General features: G+C 32.0%; 1 protein-coding gene across 6 annotated transcripts in view; it reads left to right on the top strand.

Annotated features, from left to right (window-relative positions):
* The window catches only part of cic (Putative transcription factor capicua), a 66,507-nt gene that overhangs the window by 2,515 nt on the left and 44,174 nt on the right, over nucleotides 1-19,818 (top strand). The window lies entirely within an intron of this gene.

Below are 19,818 nucleotides of genomic sequence, written 5' to 3'. Positions count from 1 at the left end.
AAATTCCACAAAAATGAAGTTTACAAATTGAAGAATACAATCTTGTTATTTATTTGCAGTTTTGAAAACTAGTTTACAAAATAAATCTTATTTTCACTCGCGAGAACTATTTAAAACTAGCGCCTGAATAGAGGAAAAGTAAATTCCAATTTGCCTTTAAGAGGTAATGCAATAGTGGTGCGGAACTCTTGTAGAAAAGAATTTCTATATACATCTACAATACACAAGATATTCCATAATTCGCGAATCAAGATATTATAGCATCAAAGTTGTCGAAAAACGAAATAAGAAAGTGTTTTACGATTTTTCAATCCAACCAATAGGTTTTGAAATATAAGGATTTAAAACTGACCAATTAGATTGCATAGTTCAACAGTCGTTTATTCCTCGAGTCGCGCGTGTGATAGTATTTAATGACTCAGGGATAAGCGACCGCTTAACCATAGAGCTTAATTGGTCAGACCCTTATTTATATTTCACTGTTACTTGAATTAAAAAGTCGTAAAGAATTTTTTTATTTCGTTCTTTGAGAACTTTCATACTATAACTCGATTCGCGAATTACCGAGACACCCTGTATAAATTATATAATCGTTTTTTGTATTACTCCTTTGTGACCGATGAAGTGTAAGATGGAGGAACTGAATGAAGGAGAGTGAATTTCCGAATTCTCGGTATTCGGCAATTCATCGGCTCATTGCTCTTCTTGCGAGTTCATCTCTCGGGAATTGCGCGCGGCACGACGAATAACGTCCATGAATCGATACGCCACTTCGGCTAGTTACGTTGGCTCGCGCGCTCTTTAACGTGTATCGATAAGAGGTCCCCAGAGGTGCATTATCGCGTAAATACACGGCGTGATCGCGGCCGGCATGTTTCGAGCTATAGCTTAGCTGCATATTTTGAAACCCGCGTTTTTCTGTCGTCTCATTGCGCGAATAGGAAATTTTTCAATGGAAAAGAGAGAACGAAAACACATTGCATACAGCACACAATAACATTTTTTTTTTCCTTCTCTCATTTTAACATTAATTAGCTTAATATGCGGGACAAAGATAGCTTGATACTACTTTGTGCACCATACAACGCATATCATACGGCGCGCTACACGCGCGCAATTTAGCCTTACAAATATCAAATATAATATAAAAAGAAAAAATACACAACTCATTAAAATAAAATTTCAAATTAATGTTTTACCATATTTTATTCGACGATCTTTACGTTAATAATTGTATCTACGTAATTATCGGCAAATATTAGTAACGAAAGAAATTAATTAATTATTAAATTTATGTAAGAACTTGAAACATTTTTTATAATAATAAGTTTTTCAATATCAGCTGATTAACATTCGTAACCATTTCTTTGTTTAAAATATAATATTTTAATGCATCGTAGTGAAGAAAACGTAAATTTTAACTTGCTGGACCTACCAATTTTTATATAATAAGATTGCAGTGTCTAACGAAATGTACATTTTAATATTTCATGCCATTTCTGAAAGTCTAGGCCTACGAAATGTTATTCTTTTTTAACATGCGAACTGTCAAAATCTTCACAATGATAACCGCTCACGACATGAACTGAACGCAATGAAGGAACCAATCGACATTATGTAAAAGCGACAACAATAAACTTTGATATTATCGAGATAACATGCCTCTTTTGAAAGAGGATTAGAAAATGAGAGAGAATTAAAATCGAAAATAAGAAAAAATTATAATATACATGCAATTTTTATCTTGAGTGTTCGTATGGCTAATTGTCATACGCTGAAGATGGCCTGATGACAGGCCGAAACGTACATTAATTATTAATAAATTTCACAAATATATTTTGGCACTAACATCTAGCTATGGTTCTTAAGCTTTCTAAAATCATTTTCTTGATTTGTTCGAGTATATTCAGGTAGTACGTCATTACTGATATGATTTGCCCGAGTATTTTCGGGCAGTAAGAAAAAAATCTGACGTTTTTTTAATTCTGAACGAAATAATCTGACAAGAAAATGATTAATTACAATTGATTGTTTAAATCATCGGAGCCTGATTTAATCTTAAAATGGAAAATACACGAAAATTTGAATATAAAAAAAGAGCTCAAACGTAAAAAAGTCTATGCAGAGAAAGATTATAGATGCGATGATTTTATCTCTGAAAGTTATCTGAAGAGTTGAAGCAAATTTTATTTTGCTCTGTAGTTTATTATTTTAAGTTTCAGAAGAAGTTTATTCAACAAGTTTTTTATTCGTACTACTGCTCTTTTCTTTTTTAATCTTAATTTTGAGTAATTTTGACTTTTTTGGAGATGATTTACTGGAAGTCTTCATACGTTATACTTGGTTGTTATGTAACACGAATAAACATATTGAAATAAAAGCCGAGTCCATTTTGTTTTTAATCTATAATATTTTTAACCTAATCATTATATACAAGATATTGATACCTCACACTTCCGGTTAAGTCTTTTCGAATTAAATGTATTGTATCTTTACATTGGCGCATTATGATTGTTGTTTTAAATATTCAGAGCTGTCCAATTAGTTTGTTAATTAATTTAAAAACTGATGTAGTTTGAATCTAAAGCTGAATCCAAGAAATTCTAAACTAGAAATGTTAAGGTATTAATAACATTTAGTGTACTTACATTACTATATTATCAATAAACACGGTGGTCTGCGTTTGTTTTAATGCGCATTATCACTAAATATAAACAAAACAAACAGAAGGCTATAATATTTAAGTAAAACTTCCTTTCTATTTTACCATTTGACAGATTGCTAGTAAAACGAGTCTTACGGATAGAAGAGCTTATAAAATTCCTGCTTTATTTATAATTATAAAACAATGATGAGACTAATATTATGAATTAAACATACATTTAAACGCAATCGAATAGAATATATTTATCGTTTTGACGTCGAATGAATGTTATATTAGCGTCTGGTATGTTCTTTCTAAAATTCACAAGCACAAATTTCATATGGCATATGATTTGCCAATCTTTCTTGTTCTTTGCAAACATAAAGTAGTTGAATCGTATAATTTAATTACAATTAAATTTTATAATAATTTTACAAATAAAAATATTAATATTGTAATAATAAATATATAGAAGTTGAATTGTGGAATATAAATGTACCATTAATGCACTTGAATACATATCAATGTTGAAGAATAGATTTGATCAACAAGCGCGAGTTTTTTGTTTAGAAGACGAAAAAATGATGCTCAGCTAGGTTGCAACACTCGTGTAGCACTGATTGTTTGTAAAGCGTATTTATAAAGAAGTCACAAACTAAAGGAACAACAATCACGATGATTAAAAAAAGCCCTTTAAAATGATTTGTATTTCAACTTTGTAGGTAGTATAAAAGGATTCGATACCTCTCAAATGTTCCTTTATTTTTTGAGTTGTGTGAAGTTAGGCCTTCCGCACAAGCTCTTCCGTAACGCGTTACGTTACGTTAAGTACTGATCATAAACCTAAACCTAAACCTAAACCCGTACATAAACTTGAACTTCAGTCAACGCACAAAGAAAACTTCGTAACGCTTGATGCTTTTGCTACGTTACATTTTTGTTTGTGCGTTGACTGAAATTCAAGTTTATGTACGGGTTTAGGTTTAGGTTTAGGTTTAAGTTTAAGTTTAAGTTTAAGTTTATGATTAGTACTTAATGTAACGTAACGCGTTACGAAGTTTGTGCGGTGGCCCTTAGCCTACCTAATAGAAATTTTTAATTTTTTTTCAATTCTTACGCGTTAAATCGATAGAAAATCGATTGTTGGTCCCAATTGTGCCTTTTAGGATGATTGTTACTGGATTATTTATTAATTATAACAAAATAATTTTTAATAGCGCACATATTGCACATGCGCGACTCTCAACCGTGAGGTTAGTCACTCTGGAAATAATGGCTGCGCTATTGAAAATTATTATTTTGTTATAATTAATAAATAATTCACCAACAATTATTCTAAAAGGCACAATTGGGACCAACAATCGATTTTCTATCGATTTGACGCGTAAGAATTGAAAACAAATTAAAAATTCCTATTAAGTAGGCTAACCTTATATTGATATTTATTTTGTTAATAACAATTAAATTAACAACCAACAAACGTTAAAATTAGACCAACAATAACTAACAAACGACCAACAATTAGCTACAATTGTTGAAAGGTAGAAAAGTTAATTTTGGTAGGCTAACTTCACAGAGCTTATTTTTTTACTTATTTTTGTATCATTTTATTCGGTCGGTAGGTCGGTCGGTAAATAGGTAGGTTGGTTGGTTGATTCGTTCGTTTGTTGAATTCGCCGGATTGCCTGAGTTGCAACAGTCGAAATCGACAACTTGAGGAGAGATTGCGAACATGTGCTCAGCGCATATTAAATCGCGGATAAGGTCGAGAGGGAAAGGGAAGTGGTCTTACGTCGATCGTGCTGCACGCGAAGTGTGACTCGCGTATCCTCCACTCGTACTCGAGTAGTTAAGATGGTCGATTCCCTTCCTCCTTCCCCCGCCACGCAAGAGTTGCGTGCAGGAGCCGTTTCTTTCACGTAAATGTAGTGGAAAAGGTTTACTCTCGCAGATCGTCTTGTTGCGCTCCAGAATTATATGCGTCGCTGATAATGACATGCGTGGAAAGTGATCTTGGATAAAAACATGATGAGATTGTGCGACGTATAGCTATATGTTATTTTTTTGTTTTGCATTATACAAAAGACGCGTTAACATTTAATCATTATTGTTTTTTTTTTAATCGAGTTACTGATTGATGTACATTTGATGACGATGTCATCAAATCGTCGCCGCATGTTTATTATTTTTTATTATCCAATCATAAAGATGAACTTATAATTTGGTGCGATGGAATTAAAAATAAATCGAATAATATATGTGTTGGGAAAATTTTAACAAGTGATTTATTGTATTGCATTCTATTTGCATTTGATATATGGTATATTATATTGCATAAAATTGTCAGTATTAAATCTGTAATAATATTATCTCTGGCGATTATGCATAAAATTTGAAGTGATTATTTATTACTTTTCTTAATTATTAAAAATTTTCTTAATATTACGCATTAAGAAATATCAAAATTTATTCGATTTGTTAAGAAAATTAGAAAAAAAATATTTATAAACATATAAAGAGAAATTACAAATTATATGAAAATGTAATCTGTTTGTTGCCGCTAAAATAAACTGTGAAAAGAAACTGTTATATATTTTATGCATCCAAAAATCAATGAAAAAAAGCTATGATATATTCTATTTTAGAAAAAATATGATATCAGAAAACAGCGCCAAATGAGAATAAAAAATTACCACACATGAAATTAATTTTTTTCCTTGCTTCGGTATTAAAATATACTACATTTTCAATAATGCAATACAGCTGTTTATTTTATTTGTGTGTATGGGTATATATATATATATAAATTTTTATGAAAAAACTCGCACAAAAAAAAAGTATAAAAAGTAGAATAATTAAATTATACAAGTTAATATAAAGCTCTTTTAGTGAAGTCGGAGAAATCGTTCGGAACAGACTCATGCTCAGCGCGAATATTTTGTTTTCTGTTGAAACGCACCGACTACTTGATTTCGTCATACAGTCAGCACGGAAGAAAGAGATAGAGAAAAAGCTGGAAACAAACGATCGTTCGCCAGTAAAAGACGTAGGTGAAAATGCAATTAGACTCCGCAGTTACGCACAGCTGAGTGCACGCGCACGTGTGTGTACAAATGAAATTCAAAATGTAAATGTCAGCCGCGAGAGAATATACGGAATCTACTTGAAAATAGACGTCGGCCAAGAGGTAGACGACCGTCGAAATCGTTTTAATCAACCAGGCGACGTAAATACTCGCGGATCGTTATCCGTCTGCGGTCGCGTTTCGCGGTTCGTGCCGCTCAACATACGTCACAGTGGTACCCAACATTTAAAGATCGTCCGTTAATTGCGCGTAAACACCGTAGATTAGGTGACTTTGAGGCTTGAGAAGCTTCTAGAAGAGCGCTCGGGACAAAAGACCGAATCGCACTTCTTCTTGGTGATTAAGTAGCAATGCGTTGTATCGATTTCATCACATCCTGCCCGCACTATGTCACATAATTATGACGGAGTGTGTATATCTATGTCAAAATTTCTTAAAATAGAATAAACCATGATTATATTCTCACGAAATTCACGGCATGGTAAAAGATTAAAACTCTCGACTCACCAAAGCTCTAATATTTAATAAATCTGATTTTTCATCACACGGGCTACAATAGAATAACTATTAATAACTTAGTCGCATTTTAATCCTTTGTTATAATTGAATTTATGTATTAGACGAAGAAATCAATTTTTTTTTCTTTTTTTATCAGAAAAATTTGTAGTACGGTGCTTACATGAAAAGAGATTCAAAATTTCAATTTTTATGTGTCGAAGTTTCTTAATATTATGTCATCAGTTAATCGTGTGCTTTTAATAGTTATTTTACTAGTTTAGTAGCTGTTTTAATAATTTCATTATATTTTTATCTTCTTATTGAAATAGAATTTGTAAGATGCTGTCATTCTCATCATAATATGATACTAATGTAAGAAAATAAAAAAAATTTTATATCCGTCTATCGAAGATCTCTTTAAAGATACATGGGATATATCGCCCTTCTGTTTTCTATGCCAAAATTATTAATCAATATTTGCATCATTATTTAACACTATACTACATTTTTGTGCAAGACAAATAAAATTTATTAATAAATTCAAATTCAAGCAATCACACTACGATTGATTGTACTGTATGATTACAATACTAATATTTTTCAAACAATCTATACTACTCAAACAGTTAATATTTAAAGACTTTTCAAAAAATTTTATTCATAACTATGTTAAAATAATAAAACAATTGTCGTCTTTGAACTGTCGTCGAAGACTCGTGAATGTTTTGCTCAGGATCGTTCTTTAGTCTCAATATTGAACGTGTAATATTAACAAAAATGACAATGTAACAAAATTGACGGAAAATAGACGTAACGATATAATTAAGTGAAAGCATGTACTGAAGATGGCCAAAATACTGGTCGAAACGTATACGCAATAAGAATAAAAAGAAATAATCAAGCATCTACATCTGGCTTTGACTTTGAGATCCTCTAAGATTAATACTCCTATTATTTTGAAACAATTGTATTAATAACTATAATATATACACTATCATTCTAAAAGTTTGGAATAGTTTGCAGTTTTTCAAAATAATTTTTTTACAAGTTATGTTATTGAAAATATCGTCATAAATTTATGAACGTAAACTGGGTAAAACTGTAGATAATATTTACAAATAAAACAAAAAAATTACATGTACTACAATACCGGATTATTGCGAAAATCCCTTTTCCCTTTGGTTTAAGCATCTGACATAATCTTTGCATTTTAGTGATTAATTTGTGGATATTTTTACTTCAACACGCACATAATACCAGATCAGGTATAAATCTGAGATTATTTTTCTCAAAAAGACAGTTTAATTTCGCTTTGTAATATTTAACATATGTATATATGATTTTGTTATTGTTTTATCTACATCCAAATAGTGTGCGTTTATAAATAAATATTGATATTTTTGTGTATCTCTGTTTCTGTCTAAAAATTATGAAACGCTCCAAACTTTTCAGTGATAATGAAGGTATTAACGAAGGATAAAGTGTGTGTCTTTGCAGTTTTATTTGCGAATACATGTCTGTGCAATATGCACTATCTTCCGCGTGTATGTTGTTTCTAATTCTATGGAAACCTGTCCGTGGCATTTTTCATGGCAAGTTATTTGAAGCACAAGCAATCCTCGTCGCAACTTTAATTTCTATGCCGAACGTGCACCGGCGCATGCGTCACGACACAGCTCCTCTGCTATTCTCACGGAATAATTTACGCCACGTGAGCTTGACGGGATCGAACGCGTTTATGACGCGATCTGGTCCCGGCATTGCGGATGAATCTAAAAGGAAAAAAGGGTGATACGCGAAGTGTATGATAGAGTTCAATTTACTACACGTACTTTTGCAGCATCACTTTAATTCTAAACTGAACTTCAAGTGCCGTCAAGCATATTCGGTGCAAGAAAAGATTTTAAAAGTAGTCAGATTGCGCTTAATGCGTATAAAAGAAAGACTTATTTCTTACCGGAACAAAATTTTTATTTTACGTATTAATGCGATGCTTGAAGAAATTATAAAAAAAAAAAACAATTTTACTCCTTTAACAATTTTTATGTAATATTTTTATCAAAAAGTACACAAAGTGTTTTATCCCGTTTCAGAGATAAAATACTTGATAAATGTTAAAAGAAGGGAAAATCGATTGCGTCGGAATGATAATGATTTTGTTCAATACAACACGAGCGCCGAGCGTGTCGGCGATATTACACGAATCGCCCTTATGTGGAGCGTTTCGTAAATTGCAAGCCGCATAAGCGTATGGGAGCTCGATTCACCGGTGAACAAAAGAACTTTCACCTCTGCACAGGTCACCGATGCAACACGCACGAGTGACGAACTAGGGTGGGCGCAATTTTCAATGCACTCGGTGACGTTGACGCGAGAAAAGAGGAAGGTGTGCGTATATCTTTGGTACCTTTGCAAAATCGAATTTCTGTATTATGCGATTTGCCACTTGCTCGTCACTTGCTCTGATATTGTCATCTTGTTCTCAATAAGACAACAGTTTCTCAGGAAGTATTATTAGTGACTTCAATACTGAAATGATAAATGTCATTCTCTACTTCGGACGAAGATAAGCAAACATTTTGCATCTGAACACTTGACATTTCTACGTCACGTAACAGCAGAGAACTTATCAAAAGGAAACATTTGATATTAATCTGAACCAATTACCGAGCTTTGCAGAGGAAAGGAAGGAATTATATACATATTTGTATATAATTTATTAATTATATGTATTTGAATAATATACAAGTATTTTGGCACATTTGCACACAATATTCGTAAAATTGCAACATCTGCGTAAAATTGCAACATTTGCACACAATATTCGTAAAATTTCTAATCCGCGCATACTGATCTTCCGATTCTCCTGTTCATAGTGGAAAGTAAAGCGTCACTGTTGGAAAGAGCGAGAAGGCATAAGTGGCTATGATTCTATGCTCGTACAAACCCAGAACTATTGCTAGTGACGCTAGCATATTACATTTCAGTGCGTGAAATGCTTTTAATAATGACTAGAATTTTTCTTTATTGTTCTTATGACCAGAACTATTGATATGATGGGTTGAAATGGTAAAACTCTTTGAATATTCGTACTTTATGGCTCATACGTTCGAAATCCGGTGAGATGCTGGAAGGTGAGCACGGGAAGTTAGCATCTCATTTCTTGAAATTTCATTTTTTTGTTTTTTTGCCGTAATTCGATAGAACTATTGCTAAAAACTATCTAGAACTGTAGAACTATAGTGTATGCGAGCAGAACTGTTGTTTTTTCATGCGATGCCAAAATATGATATGCTAACTTCACACACGTAATTATTTTGAGTAGAAAAAAATATTAAATGTTCAAAGATGTTATCTCGAATAATTAATTTAGTATTAAAAAGCTAGAAGCTAACTAAGTAAATTGATATAATTGTTAATTGTAAATAATTCATTTTTTTATTTTGTTTTTCTTCTATTTTCTTAAAAATTTTTTATTTTACGTGTAGTCTTTAATTTTCTCGGAAGTCTTTTTATGTTAAAGAAAACTTGCAAGCTTATTATGGCACTGACAAAAATTGATATATTTAAAAAATATTTATTTTAACAAATTGTAAGATTTTTCCTAGAAAAGATAGTTTTTTTTGTTAAATAATGTAAAAAAACTGTTAATTCTTTCCGTTTATTATGAGATACTTTATATAAAAGGGCATTAACATTACGTTGCCATGTAATTCTTTGCGTAAGTCGATATGTTCATTATATTCATTTCCTTGACGATCACCTCCAAGCGTCGTTTCAGCAGAAAGAGAAATGAGAATTGTCAAGTAGTGGCGCGTGCTTTTGCCCGCGTTCTCCGTTATGTATTCGCGGATCGATTGATGGGAGCACACCTTGCTCCAAATAAAGCGGGTGCCCCCCTCCCCCCGTCTCTCTCCCTCCCTCCCTCTCCCCCTTCCTACCCCTTCCTCTTTTTTCCTCTCTCCCTCTCTGCTTCTTCTCTTTCTTTCCTCCTCCTTTCCCTTGTTTTTCTCTCTCTCTTTTTTCCGCCCTTTTTCTCCCATTCTTAAAACACAGAGTATCGGGTCCTTCTTACTCGACGGCTTGTCCGATCCTCATGAAATCTGTTGCTAACCGGGCGGGCGGGCAGCGCTTCACAAAGGCCACGAGGAAGCGCGTCGAGACGCTCACGACACGCAATCGTAGCGGCTTTGCACATATACACGAGTGCGAGTGTGTGCGCGACACGTACACGCGCGCGTATACATATATCGACGATATGGGCGCGCCGTGCAAAAGTGTACGTCGCGAACGTACGGTATGTGTGTGCGCAGGTATATAATCGCAGTGTGTGCGCGCGCGCGCGCGCGTGTGTGTGTGTATAATCGCAGAATTGCAACCGAGCAGTCTTTTAATAGACGACGACGATGACGGCGACGGAATAGGCTTATAGACGCACGCTAGACATTGTCCACGGTCAATGCTTGGCCCATGCCATATATACACGCGGTATCGCAAATGTTGAATGAAATATCTTTCAGAGGAAATATGTCCGCTCACGAGCGACAACACGTACGCACGTACAACGTCTGCGTGTCATACAGGACAAGCAAAATTGTCATGGCAGAGCTTTGTTTCAAAATAAAATCTTCATTTGCAGAACGAAATCTTTGCTGCCATGAATTCGAACTCTATTTACGAGTTTATTCAAAAATCTTTCACACGTAGATCTGCGTATATATATGTATCCAATATTACGGAACGGAATTATTTATTCATTTATTCTGTTTTATTAATTTTAATTATTTATAATTATGATATAGATTTTGTAATGAGATAAATTAACAGAATGAAATAATTTGTTTCAACTTGATTGTAATCAGTATATGATAATTTCAATTGTGATAGAAAAAATAAGTAAAATATATTTGGAAAGTTTTATTAAAGCTGCAGTAGGTGTCTTTGTCGCTTTTTGCTAAAGTTGTGTTTTATTATAGACGATTTTACATTATGGCTTACAAAAAGATAATATCTTTTCTCTAAATTGATTTGTTATTGTATTCGTAATGCTTTTCGGCTAAAAGCTTTCAATTTTTGTCTACATTTGTACGAATTTGTCAAAATTTGGAAATTTGTGCGCGAGGAACTTTTGCAGTATTCCACTGCAAATACTATCAAGAATTAAATTTACATGGCAATATTCTTATTTATCAATGGATGCGAGCAAATTCCACAGTAGATAGTCATAAATCACTATTATAGCTGTTTCGTTATGACTCATGTTTGTCACTATTCGTAAAAAACCAATGATTGAATTGATTAGCCGTACACATAGATAAGTTAGAATGACGTTTCAATAGTTCAGAATATTCACATCAGCATACAAACGCGACATGCATGTACTATTAAATGAATGTGCATTTAAGTACTCAAGTTTAAATATAAATTTGTAAATCACCACGTTTCTGAATTAGAACTTTCTAATTTGTAAGTCGTTAGAGATTATCGTGAAATGCGTTTTATATTTAATATGTTGTTTCAAGTGATGTTATTACATTAACAAAAGAAAAAAAGAGAAAGAAATGTAAATCTATTGTCGAAATGCCGTTTTAGTTTTAATGCTTTTGCATTTCTATGCAAAATAGTTTATTTCTGGACATTTTTCGACAATTTTTAAAAACTGACAGCATTTTTATTTCGTGGTGAATAGATATTCATGTATTATATTATGTCCATCACTAATTTTGCAAAAAAACTGACAAAGACGTATAATTAATAATGATACTTACAATTAGTAGCGATATTATGTTTTTGCGACTTCCAACTATCTAATTAAATGCATATCCAAGCTAGTAGAAATGATCAAATCACAGATAACTAATTATTCATTATTTGTAGAGTTCGAGCGAAGCATAAAATCGTGTATATATTTAAAATCTTTAAACAAAATAACCCTCCATTAATAAAACTTAAATTTCTTTTTTATGCATGCACAAAACCGAAGAAATACGTTACACACTCGTTACAGTGTTTATTGTTTGCAATAAATTATTGTTTTTCGCGTTTCTATAGTATCGATATACTTTACTTTAGAAGTATGCAAGAAGAAGTATCAAAGAAAGAAGGATTGTTTCAGCTTTTATAGGGTTTCGTTGAGAGGGAACGAAACCTACTGAAATTGTTCATTGATTATATGCACAATATAGTGATAATACATTAAAAAGTTCGGCTGTGTAATTGCAAGTAATGCTTGAGGAAGAGCTTGCGAATGAGTTTGAAATTAATACACCAATAGTTTCTCGGTATTTAAAAGCAGTGGGAAAAATTCAGAAAAGAGGCAAATGAATCTCGCGTAAACTGTCGAAATATGTGATTGGAAATTGACTAGACGTCTATCTGTCACTAATTGCTCAGCAGAAAAGTATTTTTTCCTGATGAATTGTATTGATGAAAAGTGTATGACAATTCAAAACGTGAAAAATCGTGGGTGGATTTCAACCTTGCATACCGACGCTACGATGAAAAAACTCATGGTCATAAAATTCTCTGTATCTAGTAAGATCGGGAAAAAGTGCTCCACTATAAATTCTTATAATCGGGTCAGATAGTTATAATAGATTGTCACAGTCAACAATAAAGGTATTTGAATAGAGCGTAGATGAGCGTGGATGAAAGAACGCAGTCATCTTAATACCAAGCGTCTTATTGCTGCGACCAGAGACATTGTTAAAATTGAAATAAGAAATCTTTCCGTGCCCAGCTTACTCTCCATTATTCCATCTGAATTTTGCCTACCTGGATCGATACAATACGGTTTGCTTGTCTCGTGCATTGATCAGGAATGTCAAGAAAGTCGACACACTCATTTGTGTCAATAATTTCATTGATTCAGAAGATGAATCACAGGTAGGAGAATTAGATAATTATCTGAAAGATAGCAGACAGTGAATTATCGATGGCAAACACTTTGAATAAACATGGCAATGTACTATTTCTTCACTATTGTATAAAAAAATATATTTACAAATTCGATAAACTTTCAAATTTTTAATAATATGTCTGTATAATATGCTACTAATTTATAATATTGCAAAATATAATAATTCTCTAAATTCTGAATTTTTCTACGGTAAATATAATAAAACTAATGAAAGTATTCGAATAGTTTCATTCCATTTATGAGTGTATTACTCCTGTTTACATGCTTTTATACACAATTATTATGTAAAAAATATATGAACGAAACTTAATACTACATACAAAAATAATTTAAATATTTTATTATTTAGACGTTATATTCGGAAGAAAATGACGGGAAGATATAAAGACATTTTCTTTGCAGAATATTTTACGCGATATCTTCATTTTCTTAAAGATGAAGAGATGCGCTTTTTCACTTTGAAGACTATTCACCTATTTTTGAGACTACACACTTACAATCACTTATGTATGTCTGTAAAACTAACCAAGCTCATCACAAAACACTAGTATGACGTACCAATACCAACATTTAGTGCCATATAAGTGTCAGTTTAATGCTCTACCCTTAATTTTAGTGCTCCAACTAAAAGGAATTTGATTGAAGCACTAAACTAATCAAATGACACTAAATTTTGATATAAGTCTTATTTCAATTTTTTTTACGGTGAAGGTGCTTCATAAGCATTATTAGGTTTACACTTTTATCGGTACCGAGCAGCGAAAATAGTTCTTCACCAGAGTCCCACACTTTTAACATGTCACAAGACGTGCTTTAATCACGCGATTCAATTGAGGTGTGTCGCGGTATATTCCGATGAATAATTAAACAAATTACATTATGCTGTGTTGGTGGTTTGCTTAAAAAAAGTTTTTTGCACCCTCTTGTATTAAGCATTGCACAAAATATGTTTTACGCGAAAAAAAAAACGGTGTTTTAACATACTAATATTCATTTGAGAAATATTCATCAATATTTTGATCAACAATTTGTGCATACAAACCTCAATTTCTGTTTAGAAAAAAAAAATTTATACATAAACATACCACAAAAAATCACTTAAAATTACTAAAAATATATTAATAATTTAAAAAAGGTTTTTATAGTATTATTGCTGGCAATTTTTGTCTGATAATTGGATCTTATGATTATTTTTTGCGCAATTTATAAACTACTATAAATACGTTATATTAATATCTTTATAATATATGTATAATTCATATTCAATTACACTATATTTATCTATAATCAGAATACAATAATGAGAAAAACTTTATCAGCAATTTCTAATGATTAATATAATCTTTACTATAACTTAATCTATTTGAAGATTTAATTGTTCCTTAAGAAAACACACATCTAAAGGATACACCAAAAAGACTGACATAATTTTTTAAAAACTTGTTTGGTAAAATTATAAATATTAAACTATTTTTCTATATACTTAATACATGTATATGTTTTATAAAATATTAACTATGAAAATTTATTTCTATAGTAAAATATTTATTTAAAACTGTTTAAAACAGAGATATAATAGTTCGCATCAGGATCCATGCAATATTAAGGAACATTAAACAAATATTGGAACACATTTAATTTTATTTCAATTGATTAAAAGTCAATTTCTAAATTTATACGAATCGCATACTTACATCAGGTATCAATAATCAATGCTTCATATTTATTTCCGGTTGAATATTTTTCAGATCAAATGTATCGCCCAAATTTTCGTGCATCATAATTGCCGGTAAATAACTAAAATTACAATTTTATCGATTAATTTATTTATTATATGAGCTGTGTTAATATTTCACATTTAATATATGTCTAAATATTTAAAAACGCACCACGATTATTTTGATGGGATTTAATCTCTTCTCAAGTCATTTATGAACCACACTCGAGTAATACACAATTTTCTCGGACTCAATCCACAATTGATGCGAAATTTCTTTCAAAAAATGACTATTGAATTATCATAAGTAAAATTCAGATTATATCTCAAGACATGCTACATCAAAGATTCTCACTTGAACTGTGATTACAAAAATGATATATCAAATATCAAGTTGATTTTCTCAAGATTTATCTATTGAAACATATCACGATTCATTTCAGCGGAGTTTTTCATCGACTATAAATACGGGCCATAGTCCGGTTGTAGAATCATGATGCACAATTATTTTCTAGTCACAATTGCAATTTACAATTCAAAGAATATTAAATCGGAAACTTTATAGACGCTTGACATGTACATCTTTTCGTGCAATGATTGATGATTATCAGTTTTTTGTTCCAGAATCCAACTAAAAGAAAAAAAATTAAAGTAAATTATTAGCCACATGATTTATAACATATTGTAATAAAATAGCGGCTATTCTAATAAAAGGTCACGATTTTTTCATGAAAAGTTAATGATTCAGTTTTTTACAACAACAAAACGTTAAAAAACAGATTTAGCCAATTGTTAATAGCATAAGTTTATGCAGAAAAAGTATTCCAAATTTAGAATACATCAGTTCAGCAATTTCTGAGAATTTGAGAAAATCAACTTTTTGAAACACATATTTCGAAAAAAGTGCACTTTGTCTTTGTGAAGTTGGCACCCATTTTTCGAAAAAATAAATTTTCTATTAAAGTTCTAAATGCACTCCAAAGAGTTCTAGAGTTTTTCATTAAATTAAGAAATACTTCCGGCGAATTAAATAGAAAATCCATATTGAAATTATGGGATGCTAACGTTCTCAAAACGTAATCACTAAATTAACGATAAAATAATTGAAAATGTCATTAGAATTTTTTGTGGAATTCTTGAGATGCTACCCAGAACTCTCAACAGAACTACCGAAATTTAAAAAAAAAATAATTTAGTACTTATTTTGTACTATAAAAAATAATTTTGTACTTTGTGCGATTTAAGAAAAAAATCGTGACGCTGCTAACTTAATATGAAAAATTAGCAGGACCAAAAGAAAAAAAAACAAAAGCAAATATAATCAGTACTGAATTTTTATTAAATTGTACCATAAAAAAATGCTTGTACTCGATGTGTAATGATTATGACTCACTTGTCTAAATAATTGTATGTACTATTTTCTTTTTTTTTTATGTTTTTTATTTTGCTAGCTTCATATTGAGTTAACAGAACCACGATTTTTTTTAATGACACAGAGTACAAAATTATTTCTGATTGTACAAATTAGTACAAAATGAGTAGTAAATAATCCAATAAATGCCATTCGATTCTATTCATTTATTTCTTAAGTGATCTGAGAGAGGTCTTGTTTTTAAGGTTAATGGAAGTTGTTTTAAGGAGATAATAGAAATTTTTTACGTTTTTTTGTATAAATTAGTACAATTTTAATACTAATTATATTTGCTTTTTTTTTTTTTTTTTTTTTTTTTTTTTTTTTTTTTAGTTCTGCTAGCTTTATATTAAGTTAACAGCGCCACGTTTTTTCTTATTTATGGCACAGGATGCAAAATTAGTTTTGGTGGTACAAAATAGTACAAAATAAGTACGAAATAATCCACTAACAAGCTTTCGATGAAGCTAATTTGGTCCTACTAACTTAAAAGAGCTTGCAGTCTCTTTAATGGTGAAAGTGATTTCAGGTTATGTGCGCAATAATCTTATTTCTTTCATTGCTTCTGTCGCACGCGTGCTTCGCTTCTTCAATAATATACCTGTGACAATCTGATTTCGCAAAAATGTTCATGATGTTCTTTATTCTTAACGATGATATTGAACACACAAATTGCGGTGAATTGTAAGTTTTACAATTGTGGCTCATTATTTTTTGGGTAATCTTGCCAATCATATCATTATAATCTATATATATTGTTGTTAGAAAAAACTCTGGAAAAAAAGCCTTTTATTTATTCGGTTTAATCGATTTTAAGGCTTTTAACGTATAATTTTGGACAAATATTTTTCTAAATTTTTCTTCTAAAAATATGAAAAAAATTCTTTTTTTGATTTATTATAGTTTGTCTTTTTAATACTTTGAAGAAAGTATAATTATATTCGAATCTATGCTTTTGTGGCTTTAAATTATAATTTTTTTGACATTTATTGTCGGAACACTTTGCAATTTTCTATTACAAAAATAGATACGCATTGTAGATACTGTAGATATCAAAAATATGTTTTGATAAATTTGTTTTCTACAGTATGTAAAATAATAAGTAATAAAAATTAATTTACAGTAGCAATAATTTTCATAATTTTTTATCATTATTTACATATTATTTATTTTATATTATTTTGATTCATTTCATTTATTATTATTCTGTATTGAGAGAAATGTAGAGGCTCCTAAAATAAAATCGTCAAGTCCGTTTAATTTATGCGTAAATTGGATCTCTTAGATATTCTCTTTTTGCCGCCATATATAAATCGCATTCTCTTATGTTAATTATACTGTGTTTTGACGCTTGGCAGTCGTAAATGGCTGACACATTGATCGAGCAATGAAAGAATCATGACATGAACGATGAACGTGTTACCCGACGTGTTACACGAGTGCAAGGCAGAGAAGCGCGGAAGAACGGGAGATACACACCGATGACGTAAGCGACCGTGTACGCTTACGGCGACTTTCGATTGATTCTGCGTCGGTTATAATAATAGAATGCAAGATGAAGAGTGATAGCTGCTGCTGCCGTCACTACTGCCGGAGAGTCTGAGCTTTCGCGCGACTGATTACCTCAGGGGATGCGAGGGTAATATCGCGGAGGAAGATGCTCGATTCACTGATCACGATCGTGTGTTGTCAAAGAAGTTCCCCTCTCCCATATCTCCATATGTACTTTTCACAGAACGCACGGTGGTACGAATCGATAGGTGGTAGAGTGAAACTGCGATCGTGATATCTCTGCGAGCGACGAAATTTTATATTCTTCAATGCCGAAAGAATCACGTTTGGAAGAAAACAGTGGGTGTGATATTGTATTATTACACCGATAACGAGATTGGGCAATCTAAAGCGACGAGAGAATCGTATTATGAAGATTTAAACGTGGCCAGCTATCTGTATATCGATGGCAGCGAAATCACTCGCCTTTTTATTCGCACGATATTAAGATAGTCGGCGAGCACAAATCGACCATTCTCGCGCACACGCGTCCTCCGTTCACCAGCGAAATAAATGAGATAACTGCAGTCAGCGTGAGGTCCACCATAAACACTATTGGAAAACGCCGGTAATCGTAAACATCACTTGTATGTCCGATTGTCAGTTATCTCCGGGGATCATTTTTCCGTGTGTATGAGTATGTGTCATCGAAATGTACGAACGCGTTTAGTGACGGCGAAGTAGCGGTCAAAATATTTATTAGTCAATGGAGGCATTTACATTCACGACGCTCTTTTTCTTCCCGACCTTGATCTTTCTCCTTTCTTTAGCGAAATACAAGGCGATATTGTATTGTAAAAATGCGTACTCGAAGATAAATTTAGACAAGTTTCAGAATTACAATAGCTGGCATGACTTACAAAATGTGAATGTAGCAACAATCCCGGGATTCTTTTGTGCCCTGCGGCAAAACTAGTTATTAGCTGGCATGACTTAAGTAGCGATCGATACGCGTGCGTTTATGGTGTACAAGCAATGAAAAAAAAAAAAAAAAGGGAAAAGGAAAAGAACCGTCACGTCACGAATGCTCGTAATCATCCTACGCATGCACTAAGCGAGACGTGTGGCGTTATATAATTTACCATTGGCCGCTTGTTGGTGAGTGCTTGCTCGCTTCGTAATCTTCGGTAAGCTGGCTGTGACAAGTTGCCAATCGTCTCAAATTTATCCGAATAGATTCTACTCGAAAGTCTCGTTTGTGTGAACGAGATGGTGATTAAACATTAATGCTGCACTGAATAATGATTGTTAACCTTTAGAAACCGAGTATATTTTTGGAAGTTTGGATCTTTTCAGTTTTCAAGTTGAAACCTTTTTGTTCGCGTCAAATCATGTGATATTCTGCGAAAATCTAAGATTGCTGTAGAGCCGGGAAATATTTATATTTATATTTCCTCTCAAAAATAACACTAATATAGATTAGAAGACTATAAGTTAAGCTGTATTTTGATGTCTAAGCTAATCAAAGTCAAAAATCGGCTTCTCTAGAAATTAATGTTGATGCTAACTTCAGTGTAATATTTTATGCATCTGCTTTATGCAGCACACAAAATCCATATAAGATAGATGATTAATTAACATTTCAACAGATTACTTCAAAAAGTTGGCTGGAGCAATTTCACTCTTATGAAACTAGCACCCCATCTTTGAAAAAATTAATTCTTTATTAAAGTTACGAATGCATCCCGCAGAGTTTTAAAGTTCTATATTAAATTTAAAAAATAGTTCGGGCAAATTAAGTTAAAAAATCCATGAAATTTTGAGTGCTAACTACACACACACACAAAAAGGACAACTTCGCTAAATCAGTAATCAAATTTTTAACATTGAAAATAGTTATCTTTAATATAATAGAAGAGCATTAAGAGCCGTCGCAGGATGTTAGTGCGAATTTTTTATCTTTATTATTAAGTTATCTTTATTATTAAGATTTTTTTTCAAACTTTTAAGATGTCATTCAGAGAATTCTCAAAACTTTCATTTGTTTGATCTC

This window comes from Linepithema humile, chromosome 4 (genome assembly GCF_040581485.1).
Source record: "Linepithema humile isolate Giens D197 chromosome 4, Lhum_UNIL_v1.0, whole genome shotgun sequence".
In the NCBI taxonomy this organism is placed as follows: domain Eukaryota; kingdom Metazoa; phylum Arthropoda; class Insecta; order Hymenoptera; family Formicidae; genus Linepithema; species Linepithema humile.
The sequence above is the reverse complement of the archived record's forward strand: the minus strand, read 5'-3'. Positions and strand labels throughout refer to the sequence as shown.